Source organism: Triticum aestivum, chromosome 2B (assembly GCF_018294505.1).
Source record: "Triticum aestivum cultivar Chinese Spring chromosome 2B, IWGSC CS RefSeq v2.1, whole genome shotgun sequence".
NCBI lineage: Eukaryota > Viridiplantae > Streptophyta > Magnoliopsida > Poales > Poaceae > Triticum > Triticum aestivum.
Genome location: NC_057798.1, coordinates 677,350,445 through 677,360,056, shown reverse-complemented (window position 1 = coordinate 677,360,056; position 9,612 = coordinate 677,350,445). Strand labels below are relative to the sequence as shown.

The window sequence follows — 9,612 nt, the reverse complement described above, 5'->3', positions numbered from 1 at the left end:
CGCAGCACTAGAGAGTATAATCTGATGGAATCAGTAGATACTCACTCGTAATGCCTTATGTCATGACTTAGTAAAATGCGTGGGAGAGCACTTTGTAAAGCAATTATAATGTCAAAATGACAAAATATAGGCTTTAACAGTAGTCATTGATAATCTGTGAAGGCAGTAGATCTAAATGACTACCGTGTGATCCCAATACATCAATTTGAAGAAATCACTTTGAATTTTGCATTCTTATTTGCAAGAAATTAAAAATCTCAGTTGCAAATAGACGTATTAATCTCAACATGTAGTGGACATGGAGATACATACATTTCGGAATACATCGTACTCAACAGAAATACACCACTATCATAATGAATAGTAATGATGTTGCAATCTTGATGTTCAAGTGAAAAACTTGAATTATATAGGCCTCAAATTAAATGAGATGATATTGTATCAAGTTGCAAGATAATTCAGCAGGGTGAATTAATATTTTGCGAGAGAAAATTAATCTCAATCGCTATGAGATTATTTTGCGAGAGAAAAATATTCTCAATCGCAAATCAATATTGTTGTGCGAGAAAACTTAGTCTCAGTCGCAAAACAATATCGTTGTAATAATAGGACATGTTATAGGGATTGCTAAAAAGCAAACACACTGAACATGCCACATATAATAACCACATATTTTCTGGAATGTTGAAACTCAACAGAAAATGCAGTAATTAACAGGGTCTAAAACAGGTAAATACTAGTAGTAAATAGTACTGTTAACAGAATCCAATGTGCAAAATCCCAGAAATAGGATACGGTGCACAATCGGTCTGGACCACTGTTCGACCTGTTTTGCAAATTCATGCAACTGCAAGGACCTTGATGCACAATGTCGAAGGGATAAGGTTCCTTATCCTCTTGTTTTCATGTGCGGATATGAAATCCCAATGGGGAATTTTTCTATGCCACAGCAGCCATTCGAGACAGGCTCGCCGGCCGGAGGTGCCTCTGCTTCCGTTGGGTACAACGGGCGCGAGCGCCGCGCGGGGGAAGGGGACCCTCAACGACGGCCTGGAAGGCTGCGCCATGGCCGGAGGGAGGAGAGACCGCGGGGCGCGCGCTTCAGCCAGCGCCGGCCAGAGGCCGCCATCATGCCTTCTGCAAGTGAGGCCTTGGTCGCAGGCGCTACGTCAGATGCAGGTGGGCGTTGCTGTGGAGGAACGGCCGGGGACCTCGTTATCCGCTGAGAAGCGGCCGCGCCGTCACGGCCAGTCGCGCTCACGCAGTCTGTAGCCGTAGCGCGGACGGAGAGGGCCGACGTGCTTCTTGCCGGCCGTAGGCCGCTCGTGCCGTTCAAAATCGACAGCGTCGATCCATTAAGAGGTAAGAACATCCCGAATTGTAGAAGACTACCTGCACGCTTACAGTTCTTGTTTGGATTTTCAATCCATTGATCAAGGGTGCCTTTTCGGTTCGTCTTTTCCTTCGTTGATATCTTTCCGATGGAAGGCTGCGAACATTGTCCTGATTCCATGCCCACATGCTCGGATGAAGCAATTCTCGTAAGTGCAAGGACGTTAGGAAAAGCAATCAATAATTGAATCTTTGATTAATCACAAGCAGAGAAGATCAAATAAGCAATCTATTGACAAATTCCCTTCTCTACTCAGAACGGCGGTTGCCGGTTGACTCGTCACAGGTCACAGCGATTAGCGCTAATTAGCCTGATCGTGTAGTGACGCCGGCCGCTCGGAAGCCACGCCGCCGGGGCAAGCCAAGGCCGCTCGCCGTTGTTGTTCGAGGGCCGTAGTCGGGGAGGCACCCGGTTCCGCGGGCAGGCGTTTCAGACGTACATAACCGCTGCCTGGGATGGCCTATTTCTCTCGTCGGAGAGCAAAGGGCTGATAACGTGTTCGAAGTAATTGCAAGAGGCAAATGACAAGTAGTAGAATAGTTGTTCTCTGGGATTACACATATATATAGCCCCCGAAGGGGTACGTCGGAAGGGACACGAGACAACCGTCTCAATTAGGAAAAGCGGGGATTAATAGGATTAATTAAATCCTAACGAGTACATGCTTTATTATAGTAACTACATACATGAATTGGATGTACTCCCTCTCTCTCAGTTTATAGGGCGTGCGCGTGCTCCTAGGTCGTCAATTTGACCAACCTAAAACAAATCATATATATATATATATATTACAAAAAATATATCAATATAAACTTTAAATGTTCTATTTTCAAAAGGTATAATTTTTGTGTTATATAGTTTATATTATGGTGATAAAATTGGCACCCTAGGTATACGCGTAGGACTTGTAAACTGAGACAGAGGGAGTACATGTTTAAGAAAATAAGAACAACAACTTCTTTGCTGGCGCCACGCGTATATATCCGGCGCGGAGCCGGTCCGGTCGTCATGGGCTCCACCGCAGCTGAAGTTTTTTGGGTGGCTTGGCTTGGGAGATAGAAGCTGGACCATTCAAGTTTAGTACTCGTGGCGTTTTCTCACTCCCTTTAGAAAAATAGATATATCTGTAAACTATATTTTGAAATTAGTAAAATATTATACCTTTTATTTTCATTCAAAGGAAATTGTACTTTCTATTAATCTAGTTACATTAAGAATGCAAATTATTCTTTGCGCACCATTTAGAAAAGATTATCTAATCAACAAGAATTCCATATGAAAGCACTTCCACGAACAAATGAAAGTCTTTGTAAAACTTTGCCGCATTTGCGTTGCTTGGGAACATTCAGTATGCGGGATCACGAAAGAAATTTCTTGATGTTTACCAATTGATATTTTTTTTACAAAGGGAGTACTTGTTTCTTTTATAAAGGATGTTTTTTTATTGATACATAATGAAGCATAAGGGGATACAAACATAATGAGCATACCCGGCCTCTGCATAACTATGATGCACACAATCAACATTAATGCACACACGAAAAAACACATAGCAAAGAGCAAAGACATAGAAGACCGAAACTATGCCAGGTGGAGAGAGAAAAAAGAAAAAAATCTTGAAGCGATCAAAACAACGATCAACTATCCAACGATTACCATCGGCACCAACTATTCCGTGACAACACAAAGACTACGAGAAAGGTTCTCCAAAAGCAATGCCTCCAGAAAGGGACCGACGTGCAAACGCCGCCATCGCCAGATCCAACCACTGCAGGCATCGTGAGTTTTCACCCTGAAGACTAAGTTTGATCAAACTCCGAGCAATGCCTTAACAAGGCAACGACACAAAAACGTCGCCAATTTCCATGTATGACCAACTAGGGTCAGACTTAGGGTTTTCACCTTGAAACTCGAGACTAGGTGCTCGAGCAGCACCACTCAATCGAAGTCATCCTATATCATCTCCTCCGCTTGCCACGATCCCAGTAGCAGCTTACATGCACAGTCCTAAATGGAACTAAAAGGCATTAATCAACCACATGAACGAAGACCCGTTGCCGCTATCAGTCACACAAGCAAGACCAGTGGCGCCGCTCGGTGGCGGTAAGGGGAGGGCGCATGGGGTGAGGGGCGAGAAAAGTGGATCGGGACGCCCCCCGAGTCGCCCGAGACACGGACGAAGCGGGGGATGTTTTCCAATCAGATACTAAATCGTCCGAGTCGCACGAGGTGAGGTGTCGCGTACAACTTGGGTGAATATAAAAAATATCAGGCATGCAACTAGATCACCCCACCTGCAGTCGTTTTGTGGCCCATGAAATCACAGTAGGGTTATAAATGCTTGTAGTTGTGTGCTTAGAGATGGATATACAAAAAATAAACATGCAACTGGCCATTTACTTTGTGCATATGCAGTTGTACTCGGGGTAGAACATTTGCAATTGCTTTTCTAGTGGTGCGCACGCACGCACGCACACGCACGCACGCACGCACGCACGCACGCACGCACGGGCTATTCTGTCACGCGTAGCAGAATATTATTCTGTTACCCTACTTGAACTGATGAATTCAAGCGGTTGAACTGATGAAATTCAAGCGGTTGAACTGATGCTTTCTGTTGCTGTTAAAAATCGTCTTCTTTAGTTCAAATTTTTTGTAATTTTTTTTTGTCGAAATGGGGCGTGTAATATATCGTTGGAAAGCTCTTGACATCCACATTACAATCTTAGAATTTCTTTTTGCAAAAAAATTATGATTTAAGAGCAGTTTTGAAAAAAAAAATCGTTTTTTTCAAAACCGAAAACGCGAATCGTATTTTTGACTTAATTTTCAAACAATTTGTCAGAATTGAGCAAATGAGATGGTGTTGGAAAGCTTGTGAAAATCCGCACCTTCCATATATGTACTGTTTTTTCAAATTTTATATTATTTAAAAGTAATTTGAAAAATGGTGAAATTCTAAGCGAAACGTATTTTCGCGTTTTTTGCAAACGGTTTGTCAGATTGACGCAAATGATACGCCGTTGGAAAGCTATGGAAAATGCGCAATTTTTTTTTGTGTAGAAATGTTTTTCTAATTCCTTACAGTTTAAAAACGAATTCGAATACGATCAAATTTGATTTTGAACGTGGTTTTTTAAAAATGTTTGTCGAAATGGGGCAAATAATATACCATTGGATAGCTATCGAAAATGTGAAACTTAGTCATGTTGAACGTTTTCTCTACTTCGCAACCGTTTAAGAGTAATTTTGAATACGATAAGATCCATCGTGTTATTTTTCTCTCTGAAAAAACAGAGTACTCGTACTGATCTATGTGTGTGTTCGTACTGAGCTATTTTTTATAGATTAATTTTGAATTCTTCTGAAAACGGAGGACTCAAACTGATCTCCATTTTGGGTTTGTACTGAGCGGGTTTTCATAGACCGAACTTTACTCTATTTTTTCCTGTATGATTTTTCTCGTAACTTTTCAACGATCTACGGTATCATTGTACCTAAACTTGCATGATTTATATAGTTGAATGATATTTTTTTTCAAAAAGAAAATATTGTTTGCAACGATGTGTTGGACTTCTCTCATTCTACGACTTGAACTTTTACCATTTGAATTTCCAAGAGGTTTATTTTTGTTTGAGCTTTATCACGTCCCGAAAACTGAGTTTTTGAACTGAGCATTGTGTTTGTTTTTAATGATGTATTTTCACAGTCCAAACTTTACTCTACTTTTTTGTTAATGATTTGCTTACAACTTTTGTTTTCTGTGAATTTGTGGTATCCCTAAGTTTGAACGGATGTAAATACTTTTTGTATATAAGCTCAATTATTTTTTTAGACATATGAATGATCATCCCCTATTTCTCAACTGCAAACTTTTGTTTTCTCTTAACCTGTTGTATCCTCGAGTTTGAACGGATGTAAATACTTTTTGCCAGACTGCTCTAGATTTCAGTATGGTACAACCTTGATGAGCCGATGTACTGAGGTATTTTTTCATAATAGTTTTGAATGGTTCCGAAAAAGAGTACTTGAACGGATGTCTGTATGGTTTTGTACTGAGCGTGTTTTCACGTACTAGACTTTACTTTATATTTTTAATATAATTTTCCTCGTAACTTCTCAATGGTATCATCAAGCCCGAACTTGCATAGTTTATACCATTAAACTGAATGATTTTTTAATAAAATGAAAATGTTTTGTTTTTTCTTTTGAACTCAACATTGTTTTGCTACAATATGCTGGACTTCTCTCATTTTACCACTTGAACTTTTACCATTTTGAATTTCCATGGTTTTTTTGTTTGAGCTTTTTTTTCCAAACTTGATGTCGTGTCCAATTTTTTTTCTGTACTTATATGCTAGTATAATAATATAACATTTCCATTACAATTTTTGTCCATTCATGGACATCAACCAAAATGGGCAGGAGAGAGCACTATCGAACTGATCATTGTTTTCGACCGAACTATTGTGTTCTTTTCTAAGAACTGAACATGTAATACATATTGAAGGGCCACACATGTATGATATAATGAACTGTAGGGTCTTAAAAGTGCAACGACAGTACATCTATAAAGCTCCATAAGATCGCATGAAGCCTCTGCCAAATGAAATATACAAAATACTGAAAAAACTTCACACTTTTGCACGAAGGGCATACTTCCTGACATGCTCGACGAGACCCATTGAAATTGCGCAATTCACGTGTGGGAGCAAGCAACAACTTTGAAGTATGCAATTTGGAAAGCTCATAAAGTAAAACATGGCATCTTGTTTTTTTCCAGAAAAACAACAGGAGCACATCCGCATAGTTATTCATCTCCACATCAATAATAATTGGCCACCAAAAACCTGACAAATGTTTTTTTTTTCTGAAAACACACAACACATTTTTCGAATGCATCAGTACAAGCTGACATTTTCAGTTTTCAGAAGCAATCAAACTTGCTAATTAGTAGAGTACTCGTGTACTTACTGGGACCACACATATCCTAATATTAGTATTCATGTACTTACTACGGCCTACACTCAGCTCCTTGAGCGACCGGCCACAAAACAAGAAGTTGTACTGTTGAGCAGGAGGTCCTCGACCCCGTGACTCCTCCAGCAGGTTCCACTATTTTCCGCTGAAGCATAAGCCATGCCGTTGGAGTGGGACGCGTCCACACGGCGACAACTTTAGAAACTGGTTCTATAGAAAAGATTTTTCATTAAATGGCCACAACTTTCAGTGGCTAATTGAAAGCAAAGTCATATTATGAGTGGCTAATGGGTTAAGAAAGCTTTTGAAGAAAAATGAAAGCAGAGGCTAGCTAGCACCTTCGCGCACCCCACGACGTGACCCTTGGAGTTCAACCTGGAAATGGGGCCGAAAAGGCTCGCGCCGCACTTCGCGACCATCGAGCGCCATACCCGGCGGCATTGCCTTGTGGTTGGCCCGGCGCCCGGCTCGCCGACAGACTTCAGTTCAGGTTGGATTCATCAAAAACATAAATGAAGCATGTGTTCTTTTTCTATTCTTGCAAATGAAGCTCCACTTATGTTCTGTTTGATAATTCTGTATTCTATTCTGTTTTGAACTAAAGTGTGCGGATGAATTGAACTTCTCCGATACATATTTCACTGAACCTAGTCCTCCAGAATGTTTATTCTTTTTAGTTATGTTGGCATGAGGCTATGAAATACATCACAGCAATTGTTTTTTGGGTGAGTTTCAAAAAACATAATACTATGTGAACAATACAACCTGACCTAACTAGATATGCAACATGCAGTACACATGTACGGTGTCTCAACTTTTCACAAAAAACTGCAGCTGTACTATCATCTATTGAAAATGAATCACAGAAATAATGGAGAAGACTTAGTTAAAATGTGAACACCTTGTCCAGTTTTGATCAAATTGAGATCACAAAGAACACTCGCTGCTTTCTCTACAGAGTCCAGGTTATAGCAAAAATGATCAAGACATAAGAACAGTGATCACTTGTACTGCCTGGAAAATAACAAGCAAACTTATAGCATTTGATCATTCGAACTTGTCACAATAGAAATAGAGAATTATGTACACGGATACAACTTGCATCATCAAACTTTAGAGTTCTTTTAACTCCAGAATGCTTCCACAGGACATTCAAAACCCAAAAGCAAAATAAAAAAATTAGTGTAATGTTTGTAAAACTTAGTTAAAGTAGAATTACTTTTGTTTTATAACACTACATACTTGAGTGCTTGTGCCCGTTTAAATCTGAATAAAAAGAATATCATTATCTTAGGACTTTATCCGGTTTTCATCACTAGTACACAGTTTCCGTACGTGTTGTTCTCCCATAGGCATTAACACAAGCACCATGCGTGCTAGGAAGAACAGGGCACTTGAATCAGAATTGACACCGAAGAAACTCGCTGCAAATCACTACTTATTCAGGTGATATATCTAAACTTACAGAAATTGAATCCTGTACTAACGATATTTTTTTCACACGCACCAACTATTCTGCGTTTTTTCATGGACTGACAATAGAGTACACACCGAACTAATGTTAAGTTTAGTACAAAAATTCTCTGTTCATGAACTGACAGTATTTCTCCCTTTGGACTGAAGAAAAGCACACTCCTAGGCACGCAGGCGAAGCCGTTTCAAGCTACAACCAACATCAGCAGGAATTCAAGCGAAAGGCACTGAGGTAATAGGAAATGAACATATGACGAAGAATTGAACATAAAAGAAAATATTTTTGGAGAAGGAAGAAGATGTCAGGAGGATCTGGTGAACCTGCTACGCATACTCCTGCGGACTTACGGTTCCGGTGAAGTGGAGCTGATGGAAGAGGGGATCACGAGCAGCGGCGGGATGGTCGGCACTGGAGCTCGTGGTGAAGTGGACTCGTGGTGCGGCGGCAATGTTGGCGGCTGGCAGTGGGCGACGGAGGTAGGCAGTGGGCGATGTTGTTCTTCGGTATTAAAAACTGTTTTCTACATTAACAACAAACACCTAAAGAGCATCATGTTTTCTGCATGTATATATGAACTTTTGAATAGAACTTACCAGCCATCCACACTTGCACTGAAGACATTTAAATGAACGCAAAATGAACCTCCTAGCATTTATTTTGTGAACTTTTCACAAGGTACACATGTTTCCCTAAATTTGCAAGTTGATTTTCTGAACTTTGATCTTATATGGAACAAAAGGTGAAGGATTCTGGACTGAAGAAATAATCCAAAGGAGCAAAACAAGAAGCGCAAACTAGTGCACAATTCAAACTACCATCAAACCTTTTTACTGAACGGATGAGACGAGATGCTGCAGGAGCAAAACCTCTCTCCCTGCCTTAACAAAAAGTAATGGGGGCTAAACTTTGTGTTTCTCTCGAACAAAAACTGACATTCTCAACTCATGAAATAAACTACAGGAGCAAAAGCTGAAGTGTGACCTAGTCTGAAATTTGAACTTGTCGGGAGGCTTTTGCTGTACTGAAGTGTGACCTAGTATTCATTCTACTATTCTTTTTTCCTCCTGGCTGAAGCTAGTCAGTGCAGATCACCCTGACAGAAATCTTCTTCACATTTTCTCCATCCATCGCATCCTGCCTAAAACCAAAAAAAGTGGGGATAGAAACTAGTGGAAGGGAGGACCATTGTGCTGCTATTTTGATCAGGCGTACACACAAAACAATAAAATGGATGAAATGAAACACATTGTACTGTTCACGTTGCTTCTCCCTTCCTGCCCAGCCAAATCAAATCGAACCACAGGCACTGCATCGAAGAACCTGCTAATGCCCATCATCAATTTTTGATATGTCATGATCAAAATGGGTTTGATCCCATGGTTGAGACAGAAATACTGCATCGATTTGTGATCTGATGGTCTCTCAAGATCTCCGAAGATCTGAACTGATTGTATTACAAGCACCGCACAAATTCCAACGAGCCGATGTAAGTACTATTAAAAAGGTAATCAAGTTCATGTTATATTAATTGGGAGAAGTTCAAAAAAAATAAACTTTTAAAAAGGTTGTCCTATTTTTGCTATAACAACTCTAGTCATCTTTTTGCCAACCATGTATATTACACGGTACAAATAAGATATTTGAACTGAACTAAAATAATAAATTGTACTAAACACCTAAAGAACGTGTTCTTTTCACATCTTCCCAACTACTCAATTAGCAGAACACATGTACGCATTTTAATAACAGAAGCAGAGAGAGAGGG

General features: G+C 40.1%; 1 long non-coding RNA gene across 1 annotated transcript; it reads left to right on the top strand.

Moving 5' to 3' along the window:
• Positions 1 to 724: 724 nt before the first annotated feature.
• LOC123046663 (uncharacterized) lies at positions 725 to 8,831 on the top strand. The gene is made up of 3 exons (XR_006422498.1): positions 725 to 1,362; positions 5,329 to 7,819; positions 7,997 to 8,831. It is a non-coding gene; the product is annotated as an uncharacterized lncRNA (long non-coding RNA).
• Positions 8,832 to 9,612: the final 781 nt, after the last annotated feature.